This window comes from Myotis davidii, unplaced genomic scaffold (genome assembly GCF_000327345.1).
Source record: "Myotis davidii unplaced genomic scaffold, ASM32734v1 scaffold59, whole genome shotgun sequence".
NCBI classification, from domain to species: domain Eukaryota; kingdom Metazoa; phylum Chordata; class Mammalia; order Chiroptera; family Vespertilionidae; genus Myotis; species Myotis davidii.
Genome location: NW_006293001.1, coordinates 247,533 through 266,095, shown reverse-complemented (window position 1 = coordinate 266,095; position 18,563 = coordinate 247,533). Strand labels below are relative to the sequence as shown.

The following is an 18,563-nucleotide window of genomic DNA, read 5'->3' as shown; positions in this document are numbered from 1 at the left end:
TTGTTAAAAATGGTCTCATTGAGAAATTTTCCAAATGAGAGTCGCACTTGAATGAATGAATGCTGTATCAAATTATCCGGAGACAAAGAAGAGAAGCCATTCCACCAGAACAAACGGGGCTGGCTTTGTTCAGAGGACAAATCATTCCTGCAGCCCGTTTGGAAAATGTCACTTTTAAGTCAATGAGAGATGTGTTCAAATGGAAGGGGGATGCAAGACCCTATTATATTCACCGGGATGTGATGTTCTGCCTCTGAATGGTTTCTACAGTGCATGAAAATTCCTCTTTTGTTGGGGGGATGTATGTGTCTTTTTAATGTCTTAAACTGTTTTCAGGTTTTACAAAGTACTTCAGTTGTCACATTGAAAGGGCAGACATGACCACACTGGAACACCGACTGTCCAGCTCCAGAAGCTCTGACGTGTTGGACAAGTCTTTTGAACTCTTAACCTGGTAAAAATAGATCCGCTGGGCTAACGCGGGGACGTTGTCTCCTGGAAGGAATCCAGGGCTTGTGGCCGTCCGACCCAGCCCCTTTCTCTGTCTTTTCCTGACGCCACCATGGGAGCTCTGGCCACTCTGGGGTTGATTTGAGCAGCGGTGGTGTCCGAGGAAGAGGAAGTTAGAGGCGAGATGAGCAAAACTAACAGGGAAGTCAACCCACTGTTCAGAATGGACCAGTCTGGCTGGCAACTGTGGGATGTATAGGCCGGCCAAAGCAGGTAGCCCTCTCGGTTCATTTTTGCAGGCTATGTGTCCTCCAATACGATTGGTAAACTCATGAAGCCAATTCATTTTTTGTTGCCAGCATTAAAATAAAATAAAAAAATTGGGGTGTGCGCGTTTCCTAACAGAGATTACACGCTAAGCAACAGCCCAGCCCCCATCAAGCTCTTCTGGCAGATATAGTAAGACACTTAAAATAACTGGTGATTTTTAAAAAATCATTTTGCAGTTCGATTTTTTTTTTTTTAAAGACAGCTTCTCTGTGGCAATAGGGGGGCGTAGACTGGGCTGCCAATGCCAGGCCATCCATGCTCAATGACAAGTAAGACCCTGGCAGGCACCAGCTTGAGGAGAAAGCAGACACGTTGATCCCTAAACCATCCAGAAATAAACAAAGGAAAACACCTCTGCACAGTCTTAGAGCAGAAACTCAGAAGGATCCAAATCAAGTATCTCCTTCGGAAGAGAAAGGAAGTCCTACGGGGGCACGCATCGTGTGCCTTGTTGACAAAGGCGCAATGCTCCACGGAAGCACGGGCTTTCCCTTTGGTTTTCTGGCAGAGGCAAAGCTCCCGATCTAACAGCGCTGAGCAGAAAGCACACTCCATGTTGCTATTGCTCACGTGGCCTCAAGGTAAAAAAGAAATGGCACAGACATCAGTGCCAGGTTTTTTGTTACACGTCTAATGACACCATTAGTAGTTATAGAAAGAATATTAAAATTAATAGTAACAATAAACATACATTACATTTTACTATGTGCCAGGGACTCTGCTAAGAACATTTCATCTTGAAGCCATTGCCACAGGGTTGATGTTATTGGCCTCATTTAATAGGTGAGGACACTGAGGTAAAGAAAGTATCAAGCCCAGCCGGTGTGGCTCTACGGTTGAGCATCGACCAACGAACCAGGAGGTCAATGAACCAGGAGGTCACGGTTCAATTCCCGGTAAAGGCACATGCCCGGGGCATGCAGGAGGCAGTCAATCAATGATTCTTTCTCATCACTGATGTTTCTCTCTCCCCTTCTTTGAAATAAATAAAAAATATTAAAAAACAAACAGGCGGGTGTGGCTCAGTGGTCGAGCGTCACGGTTCGATTACCGGTCAGGGCACAGGCTCGGGGTGCGGGCTCCATCCCCGGTGGGGCGCGTGCAGGAGGCAGCTGGTCCATGATATATTCTCTCTCTCTCTCTCTCTCTCTCTCTCTCTCTCGTCATTGATGTTTCTCTCTCGTCATGTTTCTAACTCTCTCTCTCTCTCTCCCTTTCTCTCTGAAAAAAAAAAAAAAATCAATAAAATATATTTAAAAAAAGAAAAAGAAAAAAAAGAAAGTAGTGTGGTAGAGACAGTATTTGAATCTGGGCAGTGTAACTCCAGAGCCTGAATGCTTAACCTGTAATGAGAGCTGACACTTAATGGAGCATACTCACTCTGTGCTAGGCGGGTACTGTTCTAACTACATTATTACTATCATTTTACAAATAAAGAAACAGAGGTAGAAACACTTTCCTAAAGTCACACTGCTATCACAGATGGAGGAGAGATTTAAACCCAGTCACTCTGACCTTAGACTCTGAGCACTCAATGTCTAAGTTTGAGACTACACACATTTCTCTTGGGAATTAGTAAAGGTATTTTAAAAAAGAAAAAAAGAAAAAGGGACCTGAATTGTTTTTGCCTAAATGGGCCGTTGTGATGAAGTGGTTGTTATCAGGCGTAGGTGTTTTTAGGGTTGTGGCAGCGAACTGGCCGGTTGGGCCTTTTGCTGGTTCACATTGCCCTCTAGTGGTTGGTAGAAAATTCTGATGCTGTGGCTAGCTGAGGAAGAGAATGCTGTCCCTTAAGAGGACACCTTTTAAACATAAAGATAAGTCATGAACCTGTATTGGTAATATTTATATTTTTAGTATCCTTTGACTGAAAAATACTTAAAGACAAAGAGCTACCGTGAATTTAGTACCTCTTTTATGTGAATGTATTTTTATTACTCTTGAAAGCATACAGATACATTGAAAACAAGATATCTATGTATTACATTTTTCTAATATGCATATTTATATATGTATGTATCATCTTGTCTCCAATATATACGTACATGTACATGTACATATACATACATACACATGTGTGTATGTAATTTATTTATAAGTCTTAGCTATAAGCATGCTTGGGGCACATTGATGGGTTTGAAAGCCCTTACAACAGATTTTTCTTTTAGGCTTCTTGGCTGGAACTTCAATAAATACCCACGCCTAAACCAATCACAGGCAAGGGAACGGAATCCACACAAAGCCTTAGATTAATCAGTATATTCTCCTGAATGTGCCCTCTTCCCCGAGGGGCAGAGACCTGAAGGAAATTCTGTTTACAAGGAAGAAGTCCCGCTGCTGTGCAGAGCAGTCTCTCCGGCGTCTCTCCTGTCCCCCAGCCTCCATCCCTGGCTGACTCAGGGGGCGGTGGCTGCAGATGGCAGGGTAATGGGAACAACCCCGTTCGTGCAGGCAGTAAGGGGTGCATTGTCTACCAGGAATTTAAAAACAACAATAAAGCCATCTAAAAAGTGGCCTGCTTTTTACAATCGCCATCAGCCCGCAAGTCTAAACAATGACAGTGATAAAATAGTTCTTCATGAAAATCTTTTTTCTGGTCTAAATTCTAAACAACTACTTTGGTTTCTGCTTAGGTAAGTAATATGCATGTCTCCATTTAACACTATTTTATTTCTTATCCTTTCGTAAGCATTGTGTTCAATGTCATGGGCGTTGATTTGGAGAACTTCCAGTATACAGCTGGCCTAGGGCACATGCAGACTCAGCGGGAAGCATTTGTCTCAGGGGGAGGTTCATGATAAACTGGAACCATTAGACCTCAACTTGGGAACAGCTGAGTCATATATTCCTGAGTCTAAACTGTAGATCTGAAATGATCAGTAACAGTGATTATAAAAACAAACAGTAACTTTAATTCTGTCATTCTCTGTGACCCTACACACACACTTGGAAATAGCCAGAATCAACCTAGAACAACACCCAGTGAAATGCTAAGCTTTAGGATTGTTCACCGAAGACTGGCCCACAGAAGTGGTGGAGAATACCATGAACCCTGCGACACCAAAGCATGAGGAAATGGACGTTTTAAAGAAGACTGTCAGGAGAAACCTCAGAAGATGCTGGTCTTACATTGCAGGAAAAAACAAAAGGACAATGTTTGAATGCCTCAGTTATTTCCACCAAGAACTGAATCCTCATTCTAAGGCAAAAAGGATCAAATACAATCAATGTTTATTGTCACTCAGCTACGTTCTCTGATTTTTGCAAAAGAAAAATTGGGGAAGTTTTTAACCAAATAGAGTGGAAATGTGTGATGACTTTTTGGTGAAGAAAATTTAGGGGATTTTTTTTTTTAACTGCAGAGACATTTGAAAACTGCTATAATTATAAGCTGTGGGATTTACTGTGAAGTGGGATCATTATGAATCGCTGCCAATCCCATCCTTTTTAACTATTTGTGTATATATTGTTTCTTTTGGAAGATTTTCAAAATTAAAGTATTTAAAGTGTGCCTTGTTTAATATGGGTGGAGACAGCTATGTTTTCTATAAACAGGTAATGAACGTTGATTTTGACAGCCCTTGACAAAGGTGCAGAAGTGAAGGCTTGAAAACAGAAACTGCAGGGCCTGCCTTTCATTACCACAACACACCATCTGTAGTTATAAGGCTCTGCTTCTTTCAATAAAATTAATGTTTTTAAACGTACCAACCCATTACATGTTTCCTTTTGTGTCCTAAAATATTTATTTTACATTTTTATTAAAATTTTTACTGGATTATGTTGATGACCACTGATCTGTGTGGAGATCACTACCTTGGTGAAGTCTTAGTAGCGTCTCAGAAGAAGGAGGTCAGAGGTGGGATATTTTTTTCGTTGTTGTCTCCATGTGGATTAACACTTGACAAAGTACAGAATATACTGTCTTTTTTGGGGGAACATTAGGTACGTTTTTCTCTACGTCATACAGTATATGAATCTTGCGGGCTTTGTTTCTTCAACAAAGTAAACGTGAGGGGCCTTGGTGTAGGGCTGTTCACTTCTCCCCTCACCCACGGCCAGGGCCAGAGGCAGGTGCCACTGCTACTGCTGGTGACCTGGGCATGCCAGTGAGGGCTAGGATCCCCAAGGTGAGGCCCTGGGCAGGCGGAGGCCCCTCAGAGCCCCGCTGTGCATCCAGCGTCCACTCACCCCCATCTCACGATAACGGACATGATTTGGGCATAGAGTAAGAAGAGGGCTTGGGATCTTGTGTTAGGTGCCCAGAGGTGGGCTATTTCTGAGGTTTCTGGGGTCTAGTTTAAGGTGGGTCTTTCAATGTCAGGCGGAATTGGGATTGGATAAACTTCATGATATAATAGCTTAGTATTGGTTAATGGTGAAGTTAGGACTTTGGAGTGAGTCTTCAAAAAGTAAACAATTATTTGACAAGCTCAGCTGAGCTAACGATTGCTTTGAGAAGGAGCTGTTTATCCAGTGTTGTGGAATGAGTGTTTGTGTCCCAGCCCCCTCCTCCCCAAGTTAATATGTTAAAGTCCTAACCCGCAATGTGACGGTATTTGGAGGCAGGGCCTTCAGGAAGTAATTAGGTTTAAAAGTGGCCATGAGAGTGGAGCCCTCATGAATGGGATTAGTGTCCTTATAAGAGGAACACAGACCAGAGCTTCCAGGCACACAATGAGGGAAGGCCACGTAAGGACACAGCGAGAAGGTGGCTGTCTACAAGCCAGGAAGAGGGCCCTCACCAAGAACTTAACCTGTTGGCATTTTACCTTGGACTTTCCCAGACTCTGGAACTGAGAAAATGAATGCCTGTTGTTTAAGCCACCCAGTCTGTAGTATTTCGTTATAGCAGCCCGAACTAAGATACTCGCTAAGGGCAAACTGATAGTCTATTTTTTGGATAGATCAATTTTTCCGGAACTTCAACTTTATCTTCCTGATTAAGCATTTTCTTGAAGAGTAAAATCATGTTAGTGCAGACAGTAAACTGTATGGCTGTAGACAGTTTCAGGTCTCAATATCTGCAGAGTTCAATGAAATAAAATTAATACTGTCTGCATTTCTTTTCTGGCTATCTCATTACTCATTATTTCATTCATGATTATTTCTGAAAATAATTTCATTGTATCGAGGAGGGTTGTTAAAAATTATTTACTGTGGCCGAAACCGGTTTGGCTCAGTGGATAGAGCGTCGGCCTGCAGACTGAAGGGTCCCGGGTTCGATTCCGGTCAAGGGCATGTACCTGGGTTGCGGGCACATCCCCAGTAGGAGATGTGCAGGAGGCAGCTGATCGATGTTTCTCTCTCATCGATGTTTCTAACTCTCTATCTCCCTTCCGCTCTGTAAAAAATCAATAAAATATATTTTTTTAAAAATTAGTTACTGTGGTTGCCAATTATGCAAGGGAGGTCTGCTGGAAGGACCGTATAAAGGAGCCTACAGTGGTGTGGGCTGGGGGCAGTGGAGTCCTGGCTTCATAGCCACAAAAGGAAATGAGGCTAAACAAGTAATCCCAGAGGAACTATTCATCATCCAACTTCTTGGGTGTGTTAAAATTATTAATTTGTACAGCCACGCTCATAGCATTATTCGCAATGGCCAATAGGTAGAAGCAACCCAAATATCCATTGACATGGATGGATAAACAAAACATGGTATATCCACACAACGGAATATGATTCAGCCGTAAGAAGGAAGAAGACTCTGTCACATGCTGCAACAGGGATGAGCCCCGAGGACAGTATACTAAGTGAAACAAGTCCGTCACAAAAAGACACGTCCTGTATGTCTCCACTGAGATGAGCCCAGGGTAGTCACATCCATAGAGACAGAAAGCAGAAGGATGTTGCTCGAGGCCAGGGGGAGAGAGAAGTGGGGCTTATGTCATGGGTATGGAATTTCAGCTTTGCCAGATGAAGAGTTCCGGAGGTTTGTTGTACATTAACGTATTTAAGACTATTGAGCTCTACATTTAAAAATGATTAAGATGGTAAATTTTATGTGATGCATATTTTAGCATAATTTAAAAATATATTATTTTTATGTGGAAACATTAATAATTCACAATTTGCACAATCCCATTTTAGCATAGTTTAAAAAAGGGGAGGGCACCATGGCAGCTAACCTCAATGCATCTTTGTGTGAGTTAGAAAAGGCACTTTTTCCCCAGATGCCTTGCTGCTATCGGCTGGAAAATTATTCCCATGCATGTACAACTCCATGTGATGTCAGCACGGAGGATGCCCCTAGAGTTGTGTAATGTGCTACCTGCCTGACGTTCCCAGGCCCTGATGGAGAGTTTCACCTCTGAGAGGCTCTGCAAATAGTCCAGGTGTAAGTGGTGGCATTTGAAGCTCCAGGAGATGGGGACACACAGACATCTGTGAATGGAGAAGTCTGGACTATTCCAGCTGCAGTGGTTGAAAGGCTGCTGTGTCACCGTGAGTCAAAGTGAAGTCCTCCAGGTGCTGAGCCGGAAGCTAGGAGGCAGCTTCGGGTCAGCAGGTGGGAGGGTTGTGCCAGGACAGGAGGGCGTTGTCCCCAGGTGGCTCTTACTCACAGGTAGACACTGAAGAGGCCTCTGCATAGAAGTGATTTTCCAGTGAGTTGGGACTGCCTAGAATTCCAGTGGCTTTCTTTATAACTGATAGATAACCTTAGACACCACCGTGTGCAAATCTCTCATTTCTCAGATGAGCCTGGAATGTTAAGTGACTCACCCATGGTCACCCACTGGCAGTTGGGGTTTGGCTGTGCTCTCCCTCTGGGCTTCAAAGTGGGGAAAGAGCATTAGAAAAGGGAAGGTAGAAGATTCTAGAGGCCTGGGTGCCTCACTTCACAGTCATTACAATTCCCTTTTCCTCAAACCCCTAAGCCCCAGGAAGAGTGAATGGGGAAGAAAAAGAAGTGTGAAAATATTGATAGTACTGAGAAGCATAAGAAAACTTAAGAAGAAACTGTAAGTATTAGACTTTTTATTAACTTACTAGAGGCCCAGTGCACAAATTCATGCATGGGTGGGGTCCCTTGGCCTGGCTGGCGATCGGGCCAGATCAGGGGCCATCTCACCCAGTCCCGATCAGGGCCAATTGGGGCCAGCTGGCCAGGGGGAGGGACTGCGGGAGGCTGGCCAGCTGTGGGAGGTTGGCTGTGGGAGCACACTGACCACCAGGAGGCAGCTCCTGCATTGAGTGTCTCCCCTGGTGGTCAGTGTGCATCATAGCAACCGTTTGTTCTGTTGCTTAGGTTTTTATATATATACATCCACTAAATATATTGAACATCAACTTATGACAAGAATTATGTACCCAAGGATCATACCATCTAGTGGGGGAGAGAAATATGTAAACAGATAAATTATAAGAAACCTGGAAATGTGTGTTATCAGATGTATGAATCCAGTGCTAAGGGGACCTCTAGGAGGGAACAGCCATCTTCCCACAAAGGACTTTGGGAAAGCTTTCCAGAGGAAGGGCTATTGGAGTGGGTCTTGAAGGGCAAATAGGAGTTTGGCAGGTGGGAAGGATGTGAGGGGAGGTCCTAGGAATTCTGGGTGGAAGGAACAGCCTGTGCCCTGGGGCAGAGTCTAGAGAGTGGCTACAGGTAGAATAACTTTAGGAACGATTGGAGGGTCGTGTGACAGGAGCACTCTATAGAGTGTGGGAAGTGGCCTGGGCCAAGCCAAGGAGCTGGCATTTTCTCCTGTAGCTACAGAATCAACAAAGGCTGCTGCACAGCATGTGACAGGGCTCCGTGCTGACAAGGAGAGGCAGGCTCAATGGAACACAAATGGCGGTGGGTGTGAGGGGAGGTGGGAGACCAGGGAGGTGGCTGCTGCCGTGCCCTGGCTGTGCTGTGTCAGTGAACTTGCCAGGACCAGCCAGGCCGGGGGTGGGGAGCGGCCCAGCCTCCACCCCTCTGCAGCCATCTGCTCCTTCACACAGGCTGTGCCTCCTCCCACTCCTGAGCCAATAGCACTGCTGCTGCCGACATTGAGACAGCGGGGAGGCTGAGGAAAGGGAGGCCTGTGGTGAATGTCCGTCCCCACCAAACACCCACCTTGTGGATGGGTCTGATAATATGATGTGATTACGGTTTCCGCGTTCAGGACATGTGCCTAGCAGTAAGCAGGGAAACAGGAATGTGTGTTTATCCCTTTCGGGGAGATAAACTGCATCTAATTCTGACAAAAGCAGGAGAAACTGGCCATCTGGGTGCAGCAGGGAAGGCTGCTAGTGGACAAGGCTTAAATCTGGAAGTGGCTGGACACGAGGAGAACATGTTAGCCTGAGCCCCATGGCTGTCGCCAGGAATAGGCAGGGACAAGGGAGTTGGCTGAGCCCCGAGGCTGAGGTGGGCTCTGTAGCATAGACTTACCAGCCCAGGACACTCGCCAGCTGAGGATTTGAGAAGAGTTTCCTTGTTTGATAACCCTCAGCTCAACATAATGCCCAATTCAGTAAGTAATTCTTAAATGAGATTAAACTGAGGTGATTAACCGCCGGAGACTCTTTCCTTATAACTGTGTGCACCTGAATATAGCCCCAGGCTCGCTGCAACATTAAAAAACCTGCACATTATTATCTGGACAGGTTAGTATCAGGAGAGGAAGGAGCAAAAGGGTGCCGGGAGCTGGAACCAGGAGCAGAGGTGGAGAGTGGAGCCAGAGCTGCGGTGAGTAGGGCCTGGGAGCCCTTTCTGGAAACCCAGGAAAGGGGTTGCCCAAGAGAGAAAACAGAGGTGCTGCTGGTGGTGGTGGGGGTGGGGAGACACTTGAGGAACTTGGAACAACTGGATGGAAGTTTCTCAATATTTCAAATTACTACTCTGGCCATCCTGGTGTTCCTGGTTACGAGGGTGAGAAGTGAGGTGTGTGTCACAGCAAAACTTGTCAAGACATGTTTGTTCTTGGCCTAACAGATTGCTTTGGAGTCCAGGCTTGGAGAAAAGAGGAAGTAATAACCCTATATAATAAAAGGTTAATATGCAAATTGACCAAACAGCGGAACAACCAGTTGCTATGCCACACACTGACCACCAGGGGGCAGATGCTCAACACAGGAGCTGCTCCTTGGTGGTCAGTGTGCTCCCACAGGGGGAGTGCCACTCAGCCAGAAGCCGAGCTCATGGCTGGTGAGCACAGCAGCGGTGGCAGGAGCCTCGCCCGCCTCCACGGCAGCACTAAGGAGCAGCTGAGCTGTAAGGAGCCTGTTGCTAAGGAGCAGCAAGATTTGTGGTAAGGAGCGAGCAGGTCCCCGGGATCAGGCCTAAGCCAGCAGGTGGACATCCCCTGAGGGGTCCTGGACTGCGAGAGGGTGCAGGCCAGACTGAGGGATGCTCCCCCCCACCCCCCACCCACAAAAATTTTGTGCACCGGGCCTCTAGTACTGTAATAATAGCTCTTCACACTTATGCACCTCCTTTAAGTCTCACAACAATTCCACAAGGTAGATAATTTGTTATCCCTATTTTGCAAATGAGGAAATCCAAGAGTGCACTGGGTCATAAACTTAATAAAATGAAAACAGCGGATACAATATCAAAAGTGTCAACTGTCTCATAGGAGTTGAAGAAACAACAGACACTTATCACAACCTGCTCTCACGGTCCAGGGGCTCCCCATACCTGCGACTCACACCAAAAACCTTGTTTTGCAATTGCTGGACTTGAAGGCAGTTGATTACAGAATAAGTGAGAAATTGCTTTTAAAATTTTTATAGGTAAATCAGTGAGAACTGAACAACAGTTCTCTGTCCTGGCTTTATCGATGCTGAGATAGAGTTGCTTGCTCCAGGAAGCTCTTACTCCTGAGAGATGAGTACGAACCAACTAAACAGCTCTCCAATCAATAGCAACAACTTGCTCATCAAGATGCCCCTCAATACCCTCACCTCACTGAGCCCACAAATGCAAAGACATTGTTTCAAACTTTGCTTAATTTCAACCAATTCCTCACCATGCAAGTCCTGTTAAAAAGTACTCAGTCCATATATCCCAAGAAACCAGAAACTCCAATCAGAAAGGATATATGCACCCCTATGTTCATAGCAGCACAATTTACAAGAGCTAAGATTTGGAAACAGCCTAAGTGCCCATCAGCAGATGAGTGGATTAGAAAACTGTGGCACATCTACACAATGGAATACTACGCCATTATAAAAAAGAAGGAACTTTTACCATTTGCAACAGCATGGATGAATCTGGAGAGCATTATGCTAAGCGAAATAAGCCAGTTGGAGAAAGCTAAATATCACACGATCTCACCCATATGTGGGATATAATGATCAATATAATTTGATGAACAAGAATAGATCCAGAGACAAATGGAAAGGGGCGGGGGTAGAGAGCAACCAAAGGACTTGTATGCATGCATATTAGCATAACCAATGGACACAGACATGGGCGGTGGGGGCTTGCCCAGGGTGGGAATGGCTGGGGCGGGGAGGGGTCAATTGGGGGAAAAGGGAAACATATGTAAAACTTTAGACAATAAATTTTTTAAAAAAGTACTCAGTTCAGGTCCTAAAAACCTGAAAATATCCTGTCCCTACAACAGGTTTTTCTGGTCATCACTGAGGAGTTAACAGTTGACAGCTGCGTACAGTTAGTGACATAGCTCTGGTAACATTGTGACTTTATGCTTAGACCACCAGGTCTTGGAGCAGTACGATGGGTGTAAAACACAGTCATTTCCTGCTGCAGTGACATGTGTTCCAAAACTAGAGCCCAAGATGTAAAAACTGGGGTCCCAGGGGCTCTGCTTCCCTGTGATAGACATGGTCATTGCAAGGACTGGCTCAGGGACCTCCCATTGCCCTCCACCCACAGCCTCTGGAATTCCTACCTCTGACCAAGTAGCCATGAAGTGTGTCATGACACCCTGCCAACCTGGCCACACAGACTGGACCTGAAATATATGCACCCCCATGTTCATAGCTGCATTATTTAAAATAGTAAGGCGCACGCACACGCGCGCACGCACACACACACACACACACACACACTCCCATACCATGGAATATTATTCAGCCAGCAAAATGAAGGAAATCCTATCATTTGTGACAACATGGGTGGAACCTGAGGACATTATGTTAAGTGAAATAGGTTAAACAGAAAGAGACAAATACTGTATGATCTCACTTACACATGGAATTAAAAAAAAAAATAAAATAAAACTGCCCGGCTGTTGTGGCTCAGTCGTTGAGTGTCGACTCATGCACCAAGAAGTCACCATTTCAATTCCTGGTCAGGGCACATGCCTGGGTTGCCACTCAATGCCCTGTGGCAGGCGTACAGGAAGCAGACAATTGATGTTGATGTTTCTCTCTCATCGATGTTTCTTTCTCCCCTTCCTGTCTCTCTAAAAAAATCAATTAAAAAAAAAACCTACCTAAAAACCAAACTCAGGAAAGAGATCAGATTTGAGGGGCCTAGAAGCAGGTGGTGGGGGTGGAGGAATTGGATGAAGGTGGTCAAAAGGTACAAGCTTCTAGTTAAGAGATAAATAAGTACTGGGAATGTAATGTACAATAAGATGACTCTAGTCAACACTGCTGTGTGGTATATTTGAAAGTTGTTAAGAGAGTAGATCCTAAGAGTGCTCATCACAAGGAGAACCCCTCCCCCTTTTTGTATCTATATGAGATGATGGATGTTAACTACACTTACTGTCCATTATATCTCAATAAAGCTGGAAAGAAATAGTGTTCTGACAAAGGCAACTTTATATGTCACCAGCAAGGGCAGCAGAGGCTTCTGAGGTGGCTGGGTATGAGAAATCAAAGCAATATGGACACAACAGAGCGCTAACTAACTCTCCAAATCTTATTTCCAAGAGTAAGTAAAGACGGAGACAGCAGTAGAAGTCTCTCAGAGAGAGAATCCGAGTCATAAGAGTACGGATTCACTAGGAAGTCACAGAGGCTCCGTTCTGATGGGACCACGGGAGGTTGGAGTTTTGTACATCTGCAAGTCACGTTCCAGTTCTCCACAGTCCTGTGGTGCTGCGGAGGAGAGGATTTGTTGTAACAATGATGAAATAGATAGCATTCCTTTATTTTTTGTGGATGGACAATTTAACACAATATCCAAAGATCTTAAATGTCCCATTCAATGAATTTTGAAAAACGCATATGCTCATGTAACCACCACCCAGAACTGGATAGAACATTTTCATGACCCCAGACAACCCTGTTGTGCTCCTTTCTAGTCGATCCTTCTTGTGCCATAAGCACTATAGTGAAATGTGCCCGCTCTGGTGCTTCGTATACAATGTGCCTTTGGGGTCTAGCTTCTTTTGCTTAGCGTGATAGTTTAGAGCAGTGTGGCTCTTCCACAAAATACCACGTGCAGGCGCGCACGTACAGTGCGATTGAAACTTCGTGGCCCATGCCACGGGGCCAAAGAGCCGCATGTGGTTCGCGAGCCGCGGGTTGCCGACCACTGGTTTAGAGAATCATCCATGTTGTTGTTATTTCCTTTCTTTGGCTGAGTAGCATTCCATTGTCAGGGGATATTCTGTAATTTATCTTTTTCCTGATGATGGGCATGTGAATTGTTTCTACTTTGGGGCTATTAAGAATAAGGCTGCTAAAAACATTCATGTTAAGTTTTCCTGAGGATATGTTTGGATTTTCTTAGATAAATACCAAGGAGTATAATTTCTGGGTCATCGGGGTAATGTATGCTTAAATGTCTGAGAAATTGCAGGCTGTTTCCCAGTGACTAACTTTTTACACTCCTACCAGCCGTGCACAAGAGTTCTAGCTGTTCCACACCATTGCCAACATTCAGTGGTCAGTCTTTTTTATTTCAGCCATTCTATTGGGTGTGAAATGCCATCTCATTGTATCTCAAATATGCATTTTTCTGAGGATTTATGAGGTTGAGCACCTTTTTAGTGCTAATATTCATTTGTATATCTTTCTTTTGAATTTATCTTTATTGTTGAAAGTCCTACAGATGTCCCCCTTTTCCCTCATGGACCCCCTCCACCCCATACCCCTTTTGTGTATCATTTTTTGTAAAATATCTTTTCAAGTTTTTTGCCCATTAAAAAAAATTGAGTGGTTTATCTGTTTGTTGTTGATGTGTAACAGTTCTTTATACATTCTAAATATGGATACTTTTCCAGCTAAATATGTGTACATATTTTTCCTCGTCTGTAGCTTACTGATTCATTTTCTTAATGGTGAATTTTGAGAAAAAACTAACATTGTTTTGAGTACGAGACACCTTTTTTAGTGCTTTACTAGCATTATTTCACTTAATTTCAAAAATTAAATAAGTTAGATATTAATCTTCCCATTTTACAGATGAGAAAATGAAGGCTGAGTGAAGTTAAATAACTTACACCCTAACATAGGGATGGGAGAGCCAGTATTGAATCAGTTAGCCTGACTTCAGAGCCTGAGGTTTTAGCTACATACTACACTTTGGGATTTTACTTTTCTGTGTTAATCATAACCCTCCACCATTGAAGGCGGGACATCCGAGCCCTTTTTCCTGACAACCCCAAAGAGCCTCATGTGGGGCAGCAGTGAACTCCACGCCTGGGCAGTGCCAAACTGCTGCCATAAACCTCCGATCAGGGCTTTGACCACTTTGATGGGAAACAGCTGCTGGGCATGAGTTCTTACCATGACTCTCAGTGTTCGACTCCACTGTTGACTGTTCTGAAGGCAAGAAGTTCACTACAGTATGTGTGTATAGACTTATCGGCACCATAAAACGCTTTGAAGTGAGGTTACAGAGTTCAGCAAAGCGAGGTTTCCTTCTGGGGAGCTCCTCAGATTTCAGACTGGCCTTGTCCTCTTCTTAATTCTCCCCCATTAATTATGTATAATAACCACATCATCTTATTGGAGAGGGTCCTCTGCACACTGCTGACAGCCTCTCCCACTCTGCTTGCCATTGTAGGGTAGCCTATCACCACTGCTGAGTGTCTGTGCTTTTTGTTCTCCTAAGAATCTCTTGTGTCTAGTAAAGCACCATCATCTGAGGTGCATTCCACAGCTCACTGCCACAATTCGGTTATTTATAAAGCTTGATTGTAGCATTCTTGGATGAGCATAATGATAACCAGGAATACCGTCCATGATGAAGTGTCACACCGGATGGAAGAGTGGGCAAGAGCTACAGCACCTCAGGGTCAAGGGGCTCAGGAAAACCTGAGGACCCAGGGCCGAACAGAACTCTGCAGTGAAGGAGCCACAGGGCTTTTCTGAAATGACAGGTAAAGAGAGAAATCTGGGTAGAAGGCCCTGCCTGGCGGGAGGTCTGCAAAAGAAGGCGCCCCTTGCCCTGAGGAGGCTGTTTAATGTACAGCTGACAAAGGGTGAGGGGGGGGGGGTCCTGGAAATGTTTACAGGAGTGCTGGGGATCTAACCTCCCTCCCCCTCCCCCACTCTGCCCCCACCCCCCTGAGCTCTAGGCTCTGGGCTCTGGGCTCCTAATGAGCAAGATAGAGACTGGGTTGTGTTTGCCTCACTTGAAATGATTCGGTGTTTATCTTGGCTTGACTGTGGTCTCAACGTAATCACTTCACAAAGATGTGTGATGCCTTGCACCGTTTCCTCAAATCCATGTTCCTTTTCACTCACTCTTAAATGCCAAAATTGCGAACAATTAAAGTGTACTCTTTCTGGCCATCTGGCTTTCTGCTGGCATTAAAATCCAACAAAACATGCCTAAACCTCCCCCCACTTTTTTTCTGGTATGACACGAAGATCAAAGCATTTTATGGGTAACTGATCAAATTCGAATTCAAGAGAGGAGACTAATTGAATGGTACAGCAAAAAGGCATATGTACTGGCTGTGTGACTTTGGGTTAATTATTTCACCTTTCTGAGGTTTCCTGGGGTGATAATAATACCTACCTTGTATTTTCTCTATGGACATTAAATGAAATTATAAATGTATAAAAACCCACCCAGCACATAACTGCACTCACTAAATGTTAGTGCCCCTTCCTTCTCTGTGGGGGCTTCACTTACCGCATCTGTGAAATGGGACTGGCTTTATCCTCATCTCATAAGGATCAAAGGAGAAAACTGTGTTCAGACACTTTGTAAGCTGGGAAGCGCTGCATGTGGTAGTTGTTATTGTGAAATAGGTCTTTACTTTTTTAAAAAAATTATACTGGATTTTTAAAATATATGAATTTTTATTGATTTCAGAGAGGGAGAGAGAAATATCAATGATGAGAGAGAATCATTGACCGGCTGCCTCCTGCACAGCCCCTACTGGGGATCGAGCCCACAACCTGAGCATGTGCCCTTGACTGGAATCAAACCCGGGACCTTTCAGTCCATAGGCTGATGCTCTATCCACTGAGCCAAACCGGCTAGGGCAGGTCTTTATATTTTCATCGTATTTGAGAAAATCATTCCTCTGTGTTCCAGATATTCCTTAAAGAACATGGATGAGAAGGTAGTTATCTGTGAGTCCCTACACCTCCACCTGACAGGGACTGGAATATAAAGCAGCAGGGTTAAAAATCTTAATAATTAGAAGAAAATACAAGAAAAGAGTTTTAATGGGAGGGGGAAAAAAACAAACACCTTCCTAAACATTCTTCCATACAAAAGTACTGTCTTCAAAATTCAGCTGAAAAGGTTTGGATTATAAAAATGAATTGTATGCACTTCACAATGCTGTGAACACTCAGAGGTGCTCTACCATTGAGAATGCAGCTCTAAATTGTTTTGAAATTTTCCTCTTAATTCCTGATCACAATCAGGTTTTAAAGTGGAAGCTTCAACTAGGTACCACGGTGCCCTGGGTGCCACTCCCAAAAGAAGGCTGCCATCACCACATGCTGAAGCAGTGAGCAAGCTGGGGCCCTGAGTGGGATCCGGAGGAGTTGACGGTGTTGCAGAATTTCCCAGCAGCAGTTCGAAATCCATCGAGTTCTGGTTCTTGCATCGTATCAGGCATCCTAATTACTGACAGAGACTGTGTGTGACCCAAAGGGACCAGAAAACAACTATTCCCTGAGGGCCTGAGAGAGGACAGAGAAGCCAGGGGCTGCCTGACATCTCCTCCCCAGGGATCATCAGGAAATGTGTGGGAGGGTTTCGACTGTCCCAGTGATCAGTGGGGAAGGTGCTACTGGCCTTTAGAGGATGCTAAATATCCTAAAAATTGTCCTGCTTGAAATGCTAATAGTGCCCCTTTTGGGACACGGCAAGGACAGGATCACCCCTTCCCTGAACACAGTTTTCTAGGACAGTAGAAAACCATAATATTTTGATTGTATCATAATTCATGCTTATTCACCATATCATTCATGTGGGTTAAAACGATTCTGTGGGTTCTTCACTGGGACTGACAGCTCTTCTCCGTGGCTGTTCAGCTATGTTCTGGCTGCTGGGACGAATTAGAGCAGGAGCAAGCTGTGGAGGGGGGCAAAGGTCAGGCGGAAGGTGCAGTGAGGGGCTGCTGCAGACCCGCTATGGTGACGGGAGGCCTAGGTCAGTCCGAGGTTTGAGGCAGCATGGCCGGCCCTGGTGTGTAGGCTGAACAGTGTCCATGTCCATGTCCTCATCCCCGAATCCTGTGACTGTGCCACTTCCCAAGGGAAAGGGGACCTTGCTGATGCGATTCATTTAACAGTGTGTGACGCAAAGGTTAATTAGGATTATTGGGCCAATGCATTTACAAGGTTCCTAGAAAAGGGAGGCAACTGGATCAAAGTTAGAAAGAGGAGATGTGACGACCGAAGTGGAAAAGTTGGAGTGACACGCTTTCAAGACGGAAGATTCAAGCGACCTCTAGAAGCTGAAAGAGGCAAGATAATAGATCCTCCTTGAGAGCCTCCAGAGAGGAGCAGAGCCCCGTGACACCTTGATTTTTGGCCTGAGACCCATTTGGACATCTGCTCTCCAAGGCTGTCAGACAGCCGACTGTGCCTGGCCGGTGTGGCCTAGTGGTTAAGCATTGATCTATGAACCAGGAGGTCACGGTTTGATTCCCAGTCAGAGCATGTGCCCTTGACTGGAATCAAACCCCGGACCCTTCAGTCTGCAAGCCGACACGCTATCCACCGAGCCAAACCAGCTAGGCCGAACCTATGACACGCGTGTCAGAGGTGACACGGGAACTCATTTTTTTGGTTGATTTTTCTTTGTTAAATGGCATTTAAATATATAAAATAAATATCAAAAATATGAATCTTTGTTTTACTATGGTTGCAAATATCAAAAAATCTCTATATGTGACCCGGCACCAGAGTTAAGTTAGGGTTTTTCAAAATGCTGACACGCCGAGCTCAGAAAGGTTTGCCATCACTGAGCTAGGGCAATAAAAATATATTTTTTGAAAAAAATAGCTGATTGCGTTTTTTAAAGACACAAAATTTGTGGTAATTGTACACAACAGCAACACAAAAGTAATACCCCTGGTTTAAAGTATAATACAAACCTGCCTAGTCAGGAGACTTGGTGGGTCTCAGAATTTGTCCTGAAGAGCCTTCCCAAGGCTCCAAGGAGCTAGGACAGCAAGCCCGGCTGTCTCTCCTATCAGACCCGGGGGCGTGTGCAGTCAGCACCCTGCTGTGTGACATAAATGTACGCACATCACGACAGGAATCCAAGGAGAATGTGAAGGATTTCTATATCGTCTGTGGTTTCCCTCACTAAATCTCTTCCCTCTCTACAGGGATAACTGAGCACGTCCTCCATTGCATCAAGGATATCAAAGTCATTACACAGGATTTCCTCAGTCTGTCAATTCCCAGACTAGGCCCTATGCAGCCTCAGATCTTGCAGAAGTCTCCAA

General features: G+C 44.8%; 1 long non-coding RNA gene across 1 annotated transcript; it reads left to right on the top strand.

The window, feature by feature from the left end:
* The first annotated feature begins 7,574 nt into the window (after positions 1 to 7,574).
* On the top strand, positions 7,575 to 10,789 carry LOC102755944. The gene is made up of 3 exons (XR_435809.1): positions 7,575 to 7,742; positions 9,376 to 9,457; positions 10,504 to 10,789. It is a non-coding gene; the product is annotated as an uncharacterized LOC102755944 (long non-coding RNA).
* Positions 10,790 to 18,563: the final 7,774 nt, after the last annotated feature.